Raw genomic sequence first — 21,200 nt, forward strand, 5'->3', positions numbered from 1 at the left:
ACACCTATCGAAATTTCTAGTCACTGGGGGACCAAAGGCAGGCTAGGGGAACTCATATTAATGTTAAATAACCACCTAAAGTGACGTTTTCATGTCATGTGACCTAAAGCTTGTACCAAAGACCCTCATGAAAAAGTTGTTACTCCTTATTATTACAGCACAATGTGTGTAATTTGTCACTCAAACATTTGCAGTTTATGGCTAAAAGCAGAGTCCTGATGTAAAAACTAGAGCCTCAAGTAGATAAACAAGAAGCTAACGTTCTACTGCTAACAATGTTCGCTGGCTGGTTTTGCGGGGTAATCTTAAATACATGTACTGACTGTAAAATTAATCACACAACTCAATTCCAGAGGACCTAAGCTTTCAAACAAGGTATAGCAAATGCATATGCCCTGCAGTGAAATCTTTAGAACATCTTATTTTTGTAGCTAATGTAAAGGCCGATTTATACGACTCCGACTCCGTTACGGACAGAAGGACGGACGGAGTTGGACAGATTTGTTGAATTTATAGTACTATGGCTGTAGGTTGTGGGTGCTGAAAACAATTCACCGCCAGATCACTGCTAGCTAGGTTATCGAAAAGTCGGAGCAAATTTACAAATTAGCCGTTTCATCAATAACATAAGCACATTTTCAGCAACTACACTTCCCATTTCTCGTCACATTTTTATTCAGATGCTGATTTAGATTAGCCTGACGTTGTCATACTCATAATTCTAGTCAGAATATGAGTCTGAAAACTCTCCGTTGGGCTGTGACTATGGGGTGTGTTTCAACCGAACTCGTAAAACAACTGCCTCTTCGCTCAATTGGATAGACCTACAACCAATCAGAGCAACGTAACATGTTGTTTGTTGAAAACAAATTCAACCCAAGGGCTCTTTTGTGACGTTGTTGATTACGTTACTGTTGATCATCTGTCCATCATCGTATAAAGCCCGCCCTGGCAATTTCATTGGTCCGTCCAGATCCTGGTTTTATGCAGTTGTTCCCAATACGAGACCCTCCAGACCCAACTTCCCGACCAAATTTTTTTGAGGGCGGGGCTGAAGTTGGGCTGGCAGCCAGGCTAGATTTACATGTACTGTTTAGCTGAAATTTGAATTGTAAAAACTTACAGCAATGGCGGTCAAAGTATTCTGTTTGTCGTGTGGGTCTCTTTAATTTCGCCAAAATCCTTAAAACACAGAAGGTAGAAAAGAAACAAAAGATAGACAAAACAAAGCTCTCGTTCACATAGTCCAAGATAACCCTGGGAACTACAATTCCCATACACAGCATTTAAAGCTACTTACAATGTAAGTTAAAAGTAAACAACAGTTGATCAGGCTACTGCCTCTTCCAGTGTCTACGATGCCTTTTACACCATATAAAATCTTGGAACACATCTCATGACACAAGTCATACTGTACGCATTAAAACAAAATATACCACAGAGCCTAAGTCTCTATTATTTTACTCTCTAAAACAAGTTGAGTAAAGACTGTGACCTTCTATTGACCCCTTCAACAAAACCCTTGGCGAATGGTTTGTGCACCATGTTCTCTATCGGGCAATTGACTGCCTTAACAACTCTGCCAGTATGTGTCCTAATTACCTGTTCCACAGGCCCTAGTGCTTGTGTGGGTATCTGACAGTCAGTTATTGTAACAGGTGAGTTGACAGTGGGGGACATTGTCTCGCCTAAATCAATAGTGTTATGTAGGGAGTCAGAGTCAGTCAAGTATGAGTCGGGAGGCACAGTGGAACCAGTTAAGTCTCTCACAGGTGAGTTTTCATCTTCCCCTTGACCTCTGACCTCATCAGACTGGGTTCTTGTGGGTGTCAGTTGAACAGAATCCCTGGACAGAGAATGGGGCATCTCATCCTCCACCTCGCACTCATCAGCATCTCCCATAGACTCACACACAGCATTTGATGACGTTCTTAACCACGAGTAAGTACGGGCCTCAGAAGCGTCTACTGCCAGGCCACTCAAGGCATCAACAGAGGGAGGCTGAAACTCACTGGCCACATCTGAAGCAACTTCATTCAGCTCCTCACTGCTTTGTTCTGGAACAGGTAAGAAGCTCACATCCAACATCAGGTTCCGATGGACAACTTTGTTTCTTCCACTGTCATCCCTGACTTTGTAGACGTGAGTCCGAGGGTTCCGGTCTATGATGTATACATGGTGGGCTCCTGGCTTTTCCGCAGTCGAGATGGTGCTTTGAAAATATGTCTTGATACTTCTCCAACAATGTCACGAGATGGAGCTTGGTGGAGGGGCTCGCTTCACAATGATCAATGTCAATGTCTCCCGGAGCAGACTTCTGCAGCCTGTCTTTTAGATCAGTGTTGTCATCCTGTTTCACATGAGTCACTTTAACAGAGCCATCATCACTCTTAGAGGAACCCTGGAACAGTGTGATGTCTTCAGCCGCGATACAAGGAGAGACATCTGCCAGCTTGCTGTTCTTTTTAAGGGTGAGTGGTTTGTCGGAGATGTTGGTGATTTTCATAAGGGTCCAGCCATCTCCACACAGCGGCGTACCACTCTCCCCACCATGATGCCCCGAGGCACACACCTGGAAGTGGTAGGCTCCACAATAACTGTGCTCCCAGGGGACTTTGGCACGTTACTTGGCAGTCTACCCCACAGTAGGTACTCTTGTTTGAGGAGGAGAGTCACAGCCTGAGTTAGCTTAACTGTCCCGACTTTTTCCGGCACATCTCCACCCCTCCATTTCGTAAGGCTTGCCATAATCTCCAAAAACTGTTCGCCGTCTGAAGACCCCTGTGTGTTGCGTGAAATAAGTGTCCAATAATTGTTCTCATTTTTCAGCTGATGTAACACATATTTCAGCATGTTGGTGCCCACTATGACATCATCTTTCTGACCAGTGACCATAAGGACTGGGACCATGCACTTCACCCCATACAGACTCAGTTCCATGTCGTACTTGCATTTGGGGCTCACCTGTACTCCTCCACAGCGGACAAGGATGATGCGCTGCGGGAGTTCTTGCTGTTGGTTCAGTACACTATCTGATAGCAGTCGTTGCTCCGCCTCTTCACTTATCGTGCAAGCCATTGATCCTGTATCAAAGAGCCCTTGTAACTGGGCACAGCCCTTAACTGTCACTGGTGCGTGAAATAACTCACTGAACGTCTCAACTTTGTGAATATTCTGAACGATTACTGTACAATTTTCCGACATTGCTTTACAAACATTGATATACATCTCCTGTAATTCTTCACCTTCTTCGAGGGTTGATGCTTCGATGCTCACACATCCCCTCTCTATATGTGAGCCATCTAATTTAAACCTGCTCCACCTTGCTCATGTTCAGGCTGTGCTCGCTCTAACTGTGGCTGGGTGTTCATTCTCTGCCGGCGCTGTTGGCACTCTCTCTTCCAGTGGCCTGGCTTGTAACAGCCCATACAGAGGTTTGCTTGTCTACAGTGTGCAGTAGTTGGGAGTCAGATGGCTGAGCGGTGAGGGAGTCGGGCTAGTAATTAGACGGTTGCCGGATCGATTCCCCGCCATGCAAAACTACGTTGTGTCCTTGGGCAAGGCACTTCACCCTACTTGCCTCGGGGGGAATGTCCCTGTACTTACTGTAAGTCGCTCTGGATAAGAGCGTCTGCTAAATGACTACAATTTAAAATGTAGTTGAGTGTTCAGCAGACTGACAGACACTACATCTACTCTGAACAATGGCTACTGGACTCCTGTTCGGCGGCGCGGCTACTGCTGTCTGGGCCTTCTGCTCCAGCACACGGTTCAGCAAGCCAATGAGAGATTGGATACAGACATTCTCAGTCTGAGTAAAGGATGGGGGCTCCATTGCTTTTGAGTAGGAGGTGAGGTCTGTGGTGTTATTAGTGGTCTCTATTGCTGATGTCTGAGTATGTGCACCAATGTTCTTTGACCGGTAAGACTTGGCTTGACACATTGTTCTAGCCTCTCTCTGATGTTCAATGAGGTGTTCCTGAATCTCATTTGCTGTCCACTTCTCTGCTGTTTTGCACTTTAGGACACATGCAAGAGCGGGGTCAGGACAGTGTTTCACCAGCATCATTGTGACCTCGTGAGAGAGGTCGTCAACGTTTCGCCCCTGCCTCCTCAGACACTCATCTGCGACATCCACAGCCTTATTCAAGCGTATCCAGTAGTCCATGGGACTTTCTCCGGCCAAAGGAAGAGTGTTATAAAAATCTGCTAGAGGCATCGAGGAGTAGGTTGCCTCACTGAAATGTTGTTTCAGGATATCAAAGACAAGCTTGGAGTCTTCAGCTGGCCGCAGCGATGGCATGCTGCACAGTGTTACTTTAACAATGTCTAGCCTTTCCCATTAGTCTTGACATTTTCTCCTGGGACTGTTCTCGTGAGGACACACCCCTCTTATTCAAGTAGACACTCATAATTTCTTCCCACTCATGCACTGTGTGTTTGTCCGTTCCATCACCCCTGAAGTACGGTGGCTCTTTGACATCTGTCTTCATAACTAACTTTACTCCAGTCATGTTCAAATCAGACTGTCCATGTCCTAAATTCAGAACAGGTGTAGGAGTGGTTGGGCTACCTGCACTACTAACAGATCTCTTTAGCTGGCTAGTAATGTTCTCTCCGATTTCGTGAGCTAATTGGGGTGTGCTTGCCTTCGGCGAGCACAAACCATTGTTATCTCACGTATATATTTATTTTTTAATATTGTTTATTTTCGCGCCCCTAAGGCTCAGTCAATATTTGGACTACATAGACAACGTCGATGTCAAAAGGTTCGTCTTGGTCTCGATTGAGTTGCTTCTATTTGGATTTATGTTCCGTTGCAGAGTTTAAGGAGGTTACAACATTTTTGTGGGGACAAAGTGCCTTTTGTCGACGAAGGGTAACCTGTGCTAGCTACGTCACCACATCAAAACACGTTAGCAACAATGTTAATTGAATAACTGACAACTGATTGTGCTCCCAATTATTGCTGATGCATTTTAGGTGTGTGTGTGTCATGTGACTGTCTATAAAAGCCGATGCACCTGCACAAAATAAAGAAAGTGTTCTCAGAACTTGCATCCAGTCTCAGTATGATATTTGTCATCCCAAAGGTTAGTTTGTATATCTAGCAGTCAAGCTCTGTTTAACAGGTTATGGGCCCAGATGCGTTTGACGTTTGTGCGCAGAGATATCCAATGTGAGATTGCCACTGCCAGCACCATGAGCGAACGTACAAGTTCACGTTGGTCTCGTCTTGTGTTTGACGAAGACGAAAAGAACTATGAACTGTGGGAGACTAAGTTTTTGGGCCATCTGCTGTTGCAGAAATTGAAGAACACAATTTTGAATCAGCCCGCCGATGGCGCAGAAGAAAACGCACTGGCTGAGGATGTAGCAAAGAACGCAGAAGCATACGCGGAACTGATCCAATTCCTTGATGACAAAAGTTTGTCTCTGGTCATGCGAGAGGCAGCGGATGACGGCCGTGGAGCGCTCAAGATTTTGCGCGACTATTATGCAGGCAAGGGTAAGCCCCGTATCGTATGCCTGTACACAGAACTGACTGCTTTGCAAAAGATGAGTAGTGAGAGTGTGAATGATTACGTCATACGTGCCGAGACTTCAATCACAGCGCTGCGTAATGCTGGAGAGGTTTTAAGCGGCGGACTATTGCTTGCAATGATTCTGAAGGGGCTGCCAGAATCATTCAAGCCTTTTTCTATTTTTGTCACTCAAAGTGATGAGACTCTCTCTTTTGCGGAGTTCAAGACGAAGTTGCGCAGTTATGAGAATACTGAAAGTATGAGCACAGCTGCGGCCGACGACAATGTCATGGGGGCCCGTGCGCATCCAAGGAGGGCTACCCCAGCAGGCGCAAGTGCCCGCAGCACCGAGAGCGGGGACATTGTATGTTTCCGTTGTGGCCAGTGAGGTCACAAGGTAAGAGACTGTCAGCGTGGTCAACAGTGGTTCAAGAGCTTCGATGACCGATTCCAGTCCGAGACGCACTGTGTGGAGCTGGCCGATGGCACAAGCTGCACGGGGGTCGCGGAGTGCAGAGGAGACGCCGAGGTGTGTCTGGTCGACAGCAGGGGCCGGCGCCTCAGTGCCACACTGAAGCAGGCACTGTACATCCCCTCGTATCCCCAAGACATTTTCTCTGTGAGAGCTGCAACTTCCCGTGGGGCAACGGTGATCTTCAAGGAAGGTGAAGACGTCTTGCAGCACAGAGACGGTACGCGTTTCCTCATTTATGAGCATAACAGACTGTTCTATTTGCCAGTAAACAATGACACTAATGATCAAAGTATGAGCTGTCATGATATTCAGACGTGGCACGAGATTTTCGGGCACTGTAATTTTGATGATGTCATGAAATTGGAGAGTGTTGTGGACGGTATGTCAATCAGGGTTAAAGCGTCCAAATCCATGAAATGTGAAGTGTGTACTCAGGGCAAGTTCACTCAGACTAGGAACAGGAATCCTGATGTGAGGGCCAAATCAGCCTTAGAGCTGGTTCATACTGACTTGGCAGGCCCCATTGACCCAGAGTCCAAGGAAGGGTATAGGTATGCACTTTCCTTTCCTTGTGACTATTCAAGTGCAGTATTTGTGTACTGTCTAAAGCACAAGAGTGACACCGTAGAAGCCACCGAGAAGTTTCTAGCCGACACAGCCCCATATGGGAAAGTGAAGTGTATCAGGTCTGACAATGGTACCGAGTTCACAGGGCAGGGTTACCAAGCTCTACTGCGTAGAAATAGAATCAGACATGAAACATCAGCACCATACTCACCACACCAGAACGGCACTGCCGAGCGTAACTGGAGAACCCTTTTTGACATGGCTAGATGTATGCTCTTGGAGAGCCGGTTAGCCAAGGAGCTATGGCCGTATGCGGTCCAGACAGCAGCAGTGGTGAGGAATAGATGTTTCAACAACCGCACCAGGGAGACACCTTATTTTATGCTGACAGGAAGGAGACCTAATGTCTCCAGAATGCAGAAGTTTGGTACTGTGTGCTACGCCTACAGGCTGGACAGGAAGAAGTTAGAGCCAAGGTCTGACAAAGGAATCTTTGTTGGTTATGACAAGAACAGTCCAGCCTATATGGTCTACTACCCTGACAGTAGGAAGGTGATGAAGCACAGACTGGTGAGGTTCATGTCATGTGTTGAGGGACAGCAGACTGATGACATGTCCGACAATGACAGTGGGGTGCAGTCTAGCACAACCAGACCTGACCCTGACAAACCCGAGCAGAATGACATCCCAGAGGCCAGGCCAGGTCCAAGCCAGATAGACAGCCTACAGACAGGTGAGGTCAAGCCAGAATCCCAGTCTCCACGGAGATACCCTGCTAGAGAGAGGAGGAGGCCAGACTTATATGGTATAGAGAGTGATCAGGCTCAGATCAGCATTGACTATTGCTACAGGATAGTTTGTAATGTATCTCAGACGTTCAGAGATGCTGTAACTTCATCCAACTCAAGAGAGTGGGTAAATGCAATGGATGAGGAAATGAAGGCGTTGAGGGATAACAACACATTTACTCTGACCACCTTACCGGAGGGCAAGAAAGCAGTGGGGGGTAGATGGGTGTATGCTCTCAAAACCAATGTTGATGGATCTGACAAGTACAAGGCCCGCTATGTAGCCAAGGGATACAGTCAACAGATGGTTGTGGACTATGGCGAAACGTTCTCTCCTACTGCTGACCTGACTAGTGTGAGAGTGTTGATGCAGAAAGCTGCCCAGGAAGATCTGATCCTACATCAGATGGATGTAAAAACCGCCTACCTACATGCACCTATTGATTGTGAGATTTACATGGAACAGCCAGAGGGATATGATGTAAAAGACCAGAAGAAGATGGTGTGTAGACTAGAGAAGTCGATTTATGGGCTTAAACAATCAGGTCGAAACTGGAACAAAATGTTGCACGACTACCTATGTGAAAACATGTTTGTACAGAACCCAGCCGATCACTGTGTTTATCAGTGAGAAACGGAACATGACAAGGTGATCGTACTGATCTGGGTTGATGACCTGGTTATTGCAGCCTGTGATGAGAGAGTTCTAAAAGCAGTAAAAGAGATGCTTACTTTGAAGTTCCAGATGAAAAATTTGGGTAGACTGAGGAATTTTCTTGGTATCACTTTTGACCAGTGTAATGGATGTGTGACCATGTCACAGCAGAGCTATGTTGACAAGCTGCTTGACAGATTTGATAAGCAGGATTGTAAACCCAGGTCGACACCTTGTGAACCAAAAATGCATTACACTGACGATGAGAAGCTAGGTGACCCCAGAAAATACAGAGAGGCAGTGGGTAGCCTAATCTACCTAACCTCATGCACCAGACCTGATCTGAGTTTTGTTGTAAGCAAACTGTCACAGCATTTCAGTGAGCCGACAGAAGAGCAGTGGACAACTGTTAAGCATGTACTGAAATATTTGAAGGGCACAAATTACAAAATGTTGTGTTACAGAAAATGTGGTGGGCTGAGGTTGTTTGCTTACAGTGATGCGGATTGGGCAGGTGATGCAACTGACCGACGCAGTACAACTGGTTATTGTGTTAGTCTGAGTGAGAACGGTCCTCTGATTTCCTGGAAGACCAAGAAGCAGCCAACTGTAGCACTGTCAACTTGTGAGGCAGAGTATATGGCGTTGGCTGCCACCACACAAGAGTGTCTTTACTTATCTCAACTGCTTGAACATCTGGATGGCTGTTTGTATGATGTACCCAAGATTTTTGAAGATAACCAGGGTACGATTGCATTGGCCAAGAATCCAGTCAACAGACAGCGATGTAAGCATATTGATATAAAATACCATTTTGTGAGATCAACTGTCAACGACTGTAAAGTATGTTTGGAGTATTGCCCAACAGACCAGATGGTAGCTGACCTGATGACAAAACCAGCTACTAAAGCAAAGCTATTTACTTTTTCCATGTTCCTATTTGGGGTATAGCCAGTTAAGTGCAGTTGGTTTATAAAAAAAAATAAAAAAAATTGTTCTGTGATCTATGGTTGTCAACATGCGATCAAGTGGGGGTGTTAATTGAATAACTGACAACTGATTGTGCTCCCAATTATTGCTGATGCATTTTAGGTGTGTGTGTGTCATGTGACTGTCTATAAAAGCCGATGCACCTGCACAAAATAAAGTGTTCTCAGAACTTGCATCCAGTCTCAGTATGATATTTGTCATCCCAAAGGTTAGTTTGTATATCTAGCAGTTAAGCTCTGTTTAACAAACAACGCATGAATACAACGTGATAGAGACTTTCTAGCTCGCAAATTGGAGCCTGGATTACAAGTGAAAAATACCACCCCCAAAAAATCACAACCATTTGGCTTTGTAGAGAAAGCAATTTCGAGTGGAACTGCAATCTTGCATTTTTGATTTAAGTTGTGACAGTCTTTGAAATTTGAGCATGTGCAAGTCGCCCGTGAGACCGCCTCGTCTTTTAGGCGGCAGCCATGCTAGAAAGCGTCATAGTAGTATTTTTTGTAGCTAACTTTATAGTTCAATTTTACACAAAAAAACTGAAAGAGGGAAATGTTATGACGATATGACTATTGTGAAAATAGCCAGGTGGTGAGATTTTAATAAAGATTGCTGTAAAAATGTTGATTTGTTTGCTACGTGAGAGCCTGTCAGCGTCCATTGACGATTGCGTCAGCAACAACAGTGTTGTCAACAGTGTTGACACATTAACTGTCGATCTGCGTCTGGTGAGTATTTTCTTAATTTCGTACCAGGGTCAATTCTGCATGGACAGCAGTGTTTTAAAGATATGGCAATTGCGAAGACAGCCAGCGGGTCAGCATAGTTTGTTACTCCTCGCTCAGTTCGCTCCTTTTTAGGGACGGCCTTAATACCATTTAACTGGAGTGATCCAAAATCCAAAGGGTGGGGGTGGGCATTTCCCCCGTGTAAACTTGAACAGTGAACTTGTCCGTCCATTTCAAAGATCACTATTGGTCCAAAATCAATCGTTTTCTGGGTACAGCCAATTCGTTGGAGCTATTTTAGCTAACATTGTTGTTTCTTTAGCAAAGAAATGGAAAAGAAAAGAAAAGGAGAAAAACTACGGGCACAGCAAGCATTTGCTGCACAATGTAGAAGTAGCCTATTCACCTTATTCCGCCCCGCCCACTTTCTTCATCTTTTTGCACTTCCGTTGTATTTGCACTTCCGCTTTACCGGGGATATCATTCAATTCAATGGAGAACTGCCGAGAAGTCCCTCTGCTAAAATATTAAATCATTTGGTGGATTTGTGCAAGATGTGCTATGTTCGTGTGCTACAACAAGTCAACAATACACCTTTTCACTGGATGGCTTGAAAACGACTTTTAAGTGTTGATATAATTCGTTTGCCGGTCAGATCGCTGCCCTGCACTCTGCTGTGCTGCGATATGCAGGCATCACATTAGCCACAAACATAGGCTAAGATATTCTAACGATTTCACTGCAGGGCATATGCATTTGCTATACTTTGTTCGAAAGCTTAGGTCCTCTAGAATTCAGTCGTGTGATTAATTTTACAGTCAGTACATGTATTTGAGACTTCCCCTCTAAACCGTCCAGCTAGCACTGTTAGCTGTAGAACGTTAGCTAGCTTCTTGTTTATCTACTTGAGGCTCTAGTTTTTACATCAGGTCTCTGCTATTAGCCATAAACTGCAAATGTATGAGTGACAAATTGTGCTGTAATAATAAAAAGTAACAACCTTTTCTTCGAGGGGCTTTGGTACAAGCGATGTGCAACGTGTTAAAACTTACAAGATATGTACCTTCCCTCCTATCTAATGGCAATTAGAAAGACGCATGAAATAATTTGATTGCCGTGTTGTTTCAAAAGCTTTATATTAAATTTAGATGTACTGCAGCAATTGTTTTGCTCACAGCCATGCCCATACATTTGGTTATAATCATGTATCTACTTATATCATGAATTGAGAACACTAAAACATACTAAAATATAGTTAGTTTACACCCTTTATTAATACGAGCAGACAAAAGGAAACTTCAGGTTTTTAATTCAGCGCCTTCAGCCAGGGACGCAGATCCTCAACTTTGGTTGGAGGTCGATGCAAATTATGTCGGCCCACAACACTCGGACCTCTTCTTTCCATGGTCAAAACAATGATAATACAGGGTCTGATTCCGTCTTCTCCACCTGTTATGGCAGCCACAAACTGCAGTTGACGCTGGGCATCTCTATTAGCCATAAATGAGTACCAGAGCCTGTTTAAGGCACTGTCTTTTAGCACCGTTATAAAGTGGAAAGTATCTAAACCGGAAATGAGAATACGCGGATGGCCGCGGCCATTGTGACTTCCGGAATAAGGTCAATAGAATAAATGTTTACGCCGTCAAAAGACAGAGAGAGTTTGCAGCCCGAAGATGCGGCTGTACCAGAGGCGCCAGGTGCAAGTAGCTGTAAGCTGCTGTAATTTCGACATTAGAAAACTCAAATATCATTCCAAACCATATTGTTTGAATTTTTCTTAAAACATTACACATTTGATATTACTGTTAGCCAATATATAGGCTATACATTTTTTATGAAGTAATAGAAATGGCCAAGAGAAATAGGCACTCATTTAAATATGCACATGTTTTTTGGCTTCAAATAATAAATGTGCTGTGGCTCAAATGCAATTGTCTTGATTTTGACACAAGGAAAGAGATGGAGGCTGCTGTGGTGACAGGGTCCAGTGGAGAGACTATGACAGGTGCAGCACTAAAACTGTACACAAGAGTCAGTCTGTTAACAGGGTTATTATATGGAAATTAGTTTGTTGAATTGATTGTCATTATTGAATATAGTTAACTGATTATTGTTCTTTTGCAACATCAAATAGCAGATGCAGAAACAGAGACAAGTATGGAAAAAGAAAGTGAGGGAGAAAGTGAAGGGGGGGGGGGGTTTAGGGGCGGGCCGGTCTGTGTTTTTCAGTCCCAGTCCGACCCTGGCCACAGCTATAGCTAAACTTTATTATGTCTTATTACATAGCTGTTCTTAATGCTGTAGAATGCTCCATTCACTTGAATGGGGCTTCCCAACGTTCTGCGGTGAACAATTTTCTCATATTTGACCGTTGCTATGCATATTTGACCGCTGTCAAGGGAAGTGGCCTTTTTGCCTCGGATTGTGTAAAAAACGTGGAATTTGAGTGTGACTGCGTCTTGTTTTGACGTTAGCCACAGAGTCACAGACTTGGCTCGCCCACTGGCAGTGTGGTAGGCTACAGTACTGTCTTCAATGCTACAGCTATGGCTAAACTTTATTATGTCTTATTACACGGCTGTTCTTAATGCTGTAGAATGCTCCATTCACTTGAATGGGGCTTCCCAACGTTCTACGGTGAACAATTTTCTCATGCTCGGTCTATGAAGAAGTTCAACGTCTTTGGCGAACTATTTCTCTGCTGATCAACAATACGAATGGTAACAAATACATTGTAAAAATACACACTGTTAAGTTATTTTTGTTTGGCAAGTAGCCGTGTAATAAGCGGGATAATGTATACAACGCCGGTCATTATTGGTTAAATAAGCCCCAAGCTTCAGCTTCGCGTCGCATTATCCCTTACAAAAGAAACGTTCTAATTTCCTGTGCTTTCAAACAATCAGTGGTGTGGATAGCAACGACATCTAGCTTGCCTCTAGCAAACTGCTTTTGAATTAGCCATGTCCCCCTAAATTAATCAGAATGTTTGTAAACAAAGGTTGCCAAGACACTTCCGGGTGGATAACTGTCATCCTGTCAACAGCAGTTAGTATGGTAGCATAGCATAGTAGTTCATTTAAAAGATTAGATCGAAAAGATTAACGTCATGCCAAAATCTTGTTGTGTTTGGGGTTGTAATGTCAAATGTACACAGGCATGTAAAGCATAAGGCTTTTTCCGCTTTGCCACGGTTAAATTGCAATCGACCCAACGGAACCTGTGGATAACGTTAGCACAGATCCAGCTATAATAGCCTAGTCTACGTTTACCGGGCGGTCTCGCTGCATCTAACGGTAGCAATGGACAGGCTGGCAACCAACCACTCATGACCGGATTTAAGGAAGACATTTCCTCACAGATCATTTATAAAACGTTTTTGTTGGGTTGCTGTTGGGTAGCATAACGTTGGGTAGCATATCGTGCAAGCTTGCTAGCGTGAGAGTTACTATTCCAGTTGATGTAAATAAACAAACCACACACAGTGGCGTGATCTGGCTGGAGTTTTTCATTTACAGGCCATTCAATTTCAGGCCTAGGGCCTAGACCTCAGGTCAAACTACAAACATCATAACACACTCAAGGCTCTAATATGTATCAAGCCCTATGGCTCAATATCATTTGTTTCCAAGATGTGGGGAGGAAGAATATCAGACAAGGAGATCAGTGCACAGTCTGACTTACATCAATTCAGGAGATCAGGTTATGGCAGACATGTTTTTTTTGATTGTTGAAGAACTGGCTAAATGTGGTGCCACACTGGTCATGCCTTCATTCCTCAAGGGGAGAAAGCAGCTAAAATGTTGCTAGGCCAAACACTATTATACAATGGCCATGAAAGCAAAATACAAATATTTCATTATTTACAGTAATTTGTACAGTACACACACAGTAAACACAGCATTTACAGTAAGTACATAATGCCAGGTGCTTGCGTTGTCTTAAGAATGTGCATCGGACAATAAAAGACTTGAACTTGAACTATATGAAAACAATTTATATATATATATATATATACACACACACACACACACACACACATACACACATACATACATACATACATACATACATACTATATGAAACACTCAGTATTTAACTGATAAGAAATCTTAATGTTTGCTTTATCCAACATTTACCTTTCTACTGTCAACTCTGCTTGCTCATCGATCCACAAATCCTCAAAACTGCTCATAATTACAATGATAAAGTTTCCATAGTCAATAAGATAGATAGGTACTTAATTAACCCCCAAAGTAAAATTATTGTGTCCAGACAGATAGCTAGAAAGCTCACGCAGTCCAGAAAATCTTTAATCGTTAAGTTGGATACTGTAGCTACAGCAGTAGCTAGCGATCTCAGTCACTGTATACAAGTTTGATACACCGTTAAAATATACCGTTATTCGCTAACAATATCAACAGGAACGTCTCGTTCTTCAGTTCACAAGCATAATCATGAAACGTGTTATAATCATAAATCATAAAACGTGTTCGTGGTTAAATGACATGGAAAATCCTGTTGGCTTCAATGGGTTGTTAAGGTTAACTATCGCTAGCCAAGATTGACGTTATCCACCCGGAAGTAAGATATTTGTTGTTGTGACGTCAGACTGAAATGTCCTACATCGAACTTATTTACGTTTTGGGGGGCTTTTTTTCAGTTAGCAGACGGTACTATTTGAATCGCAATTCCATCTGAAATACTGCCAGTGACAACGTTGTTACAGTAGCTTGTTTCAAAGGGGGTTGCTTGTTTCAAAGGGTGTTCTTAATGAATCATGCAATATGAGTATGCTTAATGCTTGAAAATATCACTAGAAGGGAAAACGGACCCACCTGCATCTGAAGCAAGCAAGCACACCCTACAATTTCCCCAGAAATTGTACCCTCTCTAGTTGTGTAATGAGATTGCCTTGGTCTGAGGAGCTCACATCTTGACTAGACACTGGCTGACGTGGAGAATGCTCATGCTCAATGTCTGAGGCATACCCTAACCCATGCTTGGGCAGTGTGGGGGAATGTGCATCAGTATTTACACTACTGGACGAGAGCACAGGTTTGTCTAGTGCTCCAGCACCTCTAACTGGCGTACTCCCATCCCTCATAAACTGGGCCCTACCTTGGCTTACCAAACCAACATCCCCCCAGCTAATTGGTGTCTTTACATCCTTACCATCAGCCATTTTTGCAAAAGTTGTGATGTAATAGGCTATTGCAATAATATGTGAATTACTAGTGAATGCAAATATGAAGAGAAAAAAAATAAAATCACGATGTAAAATGATACTAACTGAGAGAGGCAATTAAGAGTTTCAATTTACACATTAACATTAGCCTGTGTACTTGTCAACGTCCCGAAAAGGTTCTTTCTCGTAACAGCAACCACCGGCAATCACCCTGGCGATGATCTGAAGCGATGTTATTCAGGTCACGGCACCAATGTAGCCGGCGTGGTCTGCCTCTTTGCCGACTACTGCGTTGTGTTCTGGTGCATATACTACAGGACGCTGAATTTCTTTTCTGCACTTTATTTCTCATCTCTTGCTCAGCCAATAACAGATCTTGCTCAGCCAAGAACACAGACAGAACAGAAAAAGAAAAGGACAATTGAAACGTGGGCTACAGAATGGCGATTGCTAGCATACAGCAAAACAGTACATGAAGTTAGCTTTGTCAGCCATCCTCCAAGCTCCAAAAACAGTAAAGTTCCCAAAATGACTTGCCCAATTCTGTGTACATTCATACAGAACACACACACAAATAAGTGTGCACCAAAACCTAAGTTTGGACATTCATTTAAAATTTGCATTACACTACAGTGTGAACACGTGTGTCATGTCCCCGGCCTAGACCAGACCGGGTTTTAGTCTGTTTCTTCCAGGACCGGTCATCCATTCTACTCCTTCACTCCCTCCCGGTAACTCACCTCACCTGCGGCCCATTCCCTCATCAACACCACAGCTCTTAAACCCCGGATTGTCACCCACTACTCGCCAGTTTGTTGTATCACCGACCCCACGTCTGTATTCTAGTGATGGGGGAAACAAAGCTTTCCGAAGCAACGAGCTATTTGACACAATAATCTCGAAAAAGTATCGCTTTTTCGAAGCGTTCGATACATCTTCTCCATAGGGACATCTGCTGGTCAGTTTATGGTATGGCAACTGTATCGAGCGAAGGAAGGAATCAAGTGACGTCAAGTCCTCGAGACGTCAGTCTCACAATCGTCATTGACAACTTGATAAATAAAGGTTGTGTGACAAATGTTTCGATTTGCAAGTGTCAAAAATATGTTATCATATATCTTGTTGTATTATAAACAACGTAATGTCTTTTGCTACTTTACGTTTATAACATTTATTTTTAGGTTCTTATAACATTAATTACACAAAGTGTTAAACTGAGTATGGCTTAGTGGTAAGTACGCAGCCTCTCACTCAGACATTGTGCAATCGCATCCGCTCACCCTGTTTTAGTCGAAGTATATGCTAAATGAATACATTATTATATGATAATGTAAGCTTGCGGTTAAGGTTTTGGAACATGCTTTTGCAAGCGGGAAAGGGATGACCACATTTTAAGGCTGGTAAAACTGGGGAAATATGTAGGCTATGTGCTTGTGTACGATCTCATCTGTATCTATATCTGTCTATCTAGCTCTGGCAATCTATCGGTATCCCTGGCTCTGTCAATGAATGTATTCTATAGCGTCCGTAAATAGGCCTATGTCTCCTCTCTATAACCTACGAATATTAGTGATTTCTGATGTCTTTTAAGCCTTTGAATAAAACACCGTTTGTCTCAGCTGCTCGTGTGACGTCCGATGCTTCGGACGTCACTCCGACACTTCGACTATGATCACGTGGTTTTTGCCCATTTGAAGCCACGCTCAACACGTTTGTATCGGTACCAATTGTTTCGAAAGGTCGATACCGCTTCGTGAGCACGGTATCGAGCGTAACATCACTACCGGTACCCCGCTCCACCATCCACCAGTACCCAGGGGTGGACTGGGACCAAAATTCAGCCCTGGCATTTTCTGTCCAGACCAGCCCACTACATTATCAGCAGACACTACATATAAGTCCACAAATCTCGCAGCATCTCCTCTCATGCATACTACAAAGGAGAGTCATATTCCTTGATAGCAGTTAACAAATAAAGCACGTAACTGAACTCAAGGACAAAAATTGACAGCTATAGCAATCAATCAATCAATCATTCTTTATTAATTAGTGTCAAATCACAACAGAGTTATGTCATGTCAGAGAGTGGCGGCTGAAAGTGAGCAAGTCCTCGAACATGGACGGAGGGGGAACAACTCCCCAGGCTCTCACATGTCAAGTGGTCAACCTGAGAGGGAAATGGATACATTAAGTCTCTAATCATCACAAATTAAGTATGATTTCATAAAACATAAAAAATGATAAACTCACCAGACTAGAGGAGACTCAACAGCCAAACTTTGGTGCAGTGAATGCAGAGAGTGGAGTCAGAGAGAGAGCAAGTCCTCGAACATGGACGGAGGGGGAACTACTCCTCAGGCTCTCGCATGTCAAGTGGTCAACCAGAGGATGGATAGGCCTACATTATTAATTCTGAAAAATAAAGAAAATGTTTTCCTCTGTCCTGCACCTAGAGTTGAAAACGTTTTGGATGTGCGTTTCTTTTAATACTTAAAAAAAAAATATATATATAATTATGAAGTATGAATTTATATAACCAAAATACATGATCAACTTACCAAATTCTAACAGTGTTCTCAAATGAGAGAACAAGTCAACATATAGAACAGAGGGAGAACGACTCCTCAAATATATCAGAACAACCTGTAATGGAGAATAATTGATAATTTAGTGTACATGATCAACACATTAGCACAATAAAACTTCTAAAAGCATCATTAAGATGACAAATAATTAATTACTACATCCATAATGTGTGATGTGTGATAATTTCTCGCCTTATCAGTGGAGCAGCTTTTTAAGCAGCTCAGTCTTCTCTGCAAGTCTGTCTATCACAGAGTCAGAGTCCAAGGCCGTGAGAATGTCTTTCTCTGTGGCCATCAACATAAATGCCTCCAATTTATCAGATGAGAGGGTGCTTCTGAGTCTGTTTTTAATAAACTTCAAAATTGAAAATGTGCGCTCACAAGCCACCTGCGTGAGGGATAATGTAAGCAGGTATTTATAAGCAAGGCCTAGGACAGGGTATGCATCTGTTAGCATGTTGAAACGGCGAAGTATCTGGTAGCAGCACAGAGGGCATTCTTTGCAGGAGCAACAGCTTATGGGAGTTATCTCAACCTCTGTGTTGTCCTCATCACCACCTGATCCATCTTCTACCGTTCTTGCCTTGTACTCTGCCAATGGGGATGCCTTCAGCCTGTTCCACTGGAGTGCAAAGCTTTTCAACTCAGCCTGCATATTTTCCTTGGTTGCCCTGCTGTCAAATCCTTGCAAGCACTTGCTTACGTCTTGAAGGGCAGACGGGGGAAGAGCACTGGTGCAGAGCTGAGGGAAGTTTCTGGGATCCAGACATGCCAAGTCAGCATATAGATTGCCGTGTGTTAAAAAGCGCCTATGAATGGTTTCAATTGCTGTGTCCATGATCTGGTTATGCACATTCACCTCATAGCATTTTTCTGCATCATCCAGGGTCTCATCCTGAGCCATCTCTCCAGGCAAGACTTTCTTCATCCTCCTCCTCTTTTGTGGCAGTGTGGCCTCCACTTCAATGTCTGTGTCATCTCTCTCTTGGATTTCTGTGTTTGTCCAGTTGACAAATGTGTCCGCTGCTTTTTTTACAGATTTAAAATCTCTTCCCAAGCTTTTCAGCGTATCCTGTGTCGATGCCACCATTCTGTGAGCAGAGAGGATGTCCAATCCTGCCGTCTGAAGGTATTTAGACAATGGAGAGGTATGTTCAAATATGCGGAGGAAGATTTGAGCCGTCAAGATCGTCTCATGCTTGAGCAATGACTCTGCATATCCTCTGGCCATGACACGGACACCTGGTTTCACTGTTGCCTGTTTCTGTATAGCTGATAATGTCAACAGCACATCAACGTACAGACCATCTTCAGGCTTTCCAAAGGAGCCAAACACCTTCTTCAGGGCCTCATGCTTGGCCCACCAGCGTGTCTCGCCAATAGGAGCAAGGCGTCTGCGTCTTTTGTTTCGGCCTGACTCTTCCCACAGATTCATCCTTTGATAGGACTCTTTGATGAATACCGCAATGCCATTGAGGAGCACAAACAGGGACCCACTCTCAATAACAATCTGGGTTGTGTTTGCAAGCACCAGATTTAGTATATGTGCGTAGCACCATACATGCACCTGGTTTGGAGATTGTGCAGACAACAGTGAGGAGAATCCTTTGTATTTGCCTTGCATGTTTGATGCCCCATCAGTCGCATTTCCAATGCACATGGTCTTGCTGAGGCCCATTTTGTCCAGAACTTCTGACAGCATGTCAACAAAGGCCTGTCCAGTGGATGAATTGCACTTCAGCACTGCAACAAGCCTCTCATGAACAACATCAGTAACATACCTCATAATTATAGAGCATTGATCCTGAGAGGTGATGTCCTGCGTTGTGTCCAGTTGAACTGAAAACATTCCTGCTTTCTTGATATCACGGGAGATGTTTTCTTGAATCAGATGGTGAATTGCATCTATCACTGAGTTGACTGTGGTTTTGGAGAGTAAAGTTACAAGGGAGCCTCTGCCTCTTGTGCCACCAGACAAATGCAACTTTTTGCTGTTCTCAATGCAGCTGTCCAGGTGCTCTTTTAAACAGAAATCATACTTCCCCAGTAGAAGTATGAGCTCCAAGAAAGTACCATGATTAACTGTGTGGTCTTCCAGGGTATATGCTGCCTCATTTTCTGACCTCCTGTATGCAAGCCCCCTCTTCCCAAGAACCTTGATGACATCTATGATGCGCTCCAAAACCTGCCTTCTCTTTCTTACCTGCTCTCTGTGCGCCGACATCTGACTGCCGCCAAACACACTGCTGATATCAGCACTGGCAGATTTCATGAGGTAAGCTTCAGCACAGTTTCTGTGTGCGATGCTTCTCTCATGCTCCTCTGTGCGCTGGTGTATATGCCTCCAATCTGACATTCCACTGATGAACAGACTGCTATCAGTTCTCTTACCGAATGCCATGCAGATGAAACAATACATCATTTGACGCTCTGGACAGTACGTCGGCCACTTTCTACTGGTGGTGCCGTCTCTGCTACAGAACACTTTCTGCACCACTGGATTGTTACTTTTTTGTTGAGGATGGAAATTTAAAAATGACTGGAGATCTTTCTGATTAGGTTGTGAAAAGAAATCCGTTATTTGACTGGCACACTCCTCACTCCCTACAGCTTCTCTCAGGTGATCCTGACTTTGTGCTGACACACTCCTCACTCTCTACAGGTGGTACAGTCTTTGGGCTGCCTGCATTGGTCTGGCTCTCTCCCTGAACTGACCAGCTGGACTTGCCTTGAACCTGTCTGGGCTGGACATGGGGAAAGCATTCATCATTGGATGGGGAAATAAATCAAAACCACAGAATAATGTACAAGATAAAAGATTAGTTAATATTGAACTAAACGTTCACGAGCGTAACAACACTAATGGCTTTGTCACGTTTTCATTATGACAGTAGTGTTTTCCAATGCAAAAAAGTGACAATACCTGAAAATGCTTAAGACAGCACTAAACACAGCCATTTGAAAACGACAGTAAAAGTAACACATTTACACAGAAATTAAAGTTACACACATTATACCTACGAAATAGTTATCACCTCAGTAAACAATAAATGAATGGAAAGATTACAATAAATACAATGGCAAATATTGCAAATTAAACTAATTATTTCCTATAGGTTTACCTGTATTTTGTGCTTATATTCAAAGTATCTCATCTGTATTTACAATACAGCTTGATTCTGCATCTCTATTGACAGCTCATTAGTCCATGGTAATGTTTACTGTTGCTATGGCAACAAGAGACTGCTTACGTTAGCAGCTGTTAGCTAGCTTAGCTAAATCATCTGAACAATAATAACTAGGGCTGTCAAGCGATTAAAAAAATAATCGAATTAATTACAGGCTCTGTGATTAATTAATCTAAATGAATCATATACTGACATTTAAAAATAATTGAATTCAAGAATATTTTTGGCAGATGAGTTAACCCATGAATAACAGACATAATAGACTTTAAAGTTCAATGTCTCTTTTATTTAACATGTCTTCCATTAACATACGGTGCATTTTAAGATCAAATTAATAACATTTCCATCTCACTCAAGATTCAATGCATATCGGGCAAAAAATATACAATACTACCACAATACCAGGGCTTTGACTTTTGCCCAAAAATCATATTCAAAGTTATTTTGTTTATTAATATTAATATTCGAATATATATTAATAATATTTTGACCATTAAATGCCTTCAGT

General features: G+C 43.2%; 1 long non-coding RNA gene across 1 annotated transcript; it reads right to left on the reverse strand.

Annotated features, from left to right (window-relative positions):
* Window positions 1-16,966: 16,966 nt before the first annotated feature.
* Window positions 16,967-20,735, reverse strand: LOC146275349 (uncharacterized). Its single transcript, XR_014766349.1, has 4 exons — window positions 20,627-20,735; window positions 17,478-20,248; window positions 17,170-17,331; window positions 16,967-17,086 (listed from the first exon to the last, which is right to left on the reverse strand). It is a non-coding gene; the product is annotated as an uncharacterized LOC146275349 (long non-coding RNA).
* Between the last annotated feature and the right edge of the window lie 465 nt (window positions 20,736-21,200).

Source organism: Hypomesus nipponensis, chromosome 8, assembly GCF_054491055.1.
Source record: "Hypomesus nipponensis isolate SF chromosome 8, ASM5449105v1, whole genome shotgun sequence".
Lineage (NCBI taxonomy): Eukaryota > Metazoa > Chordata > Actinopteri > Osmeriformes > Osmeridae > Hypomesus > Hypomesus nipponensis.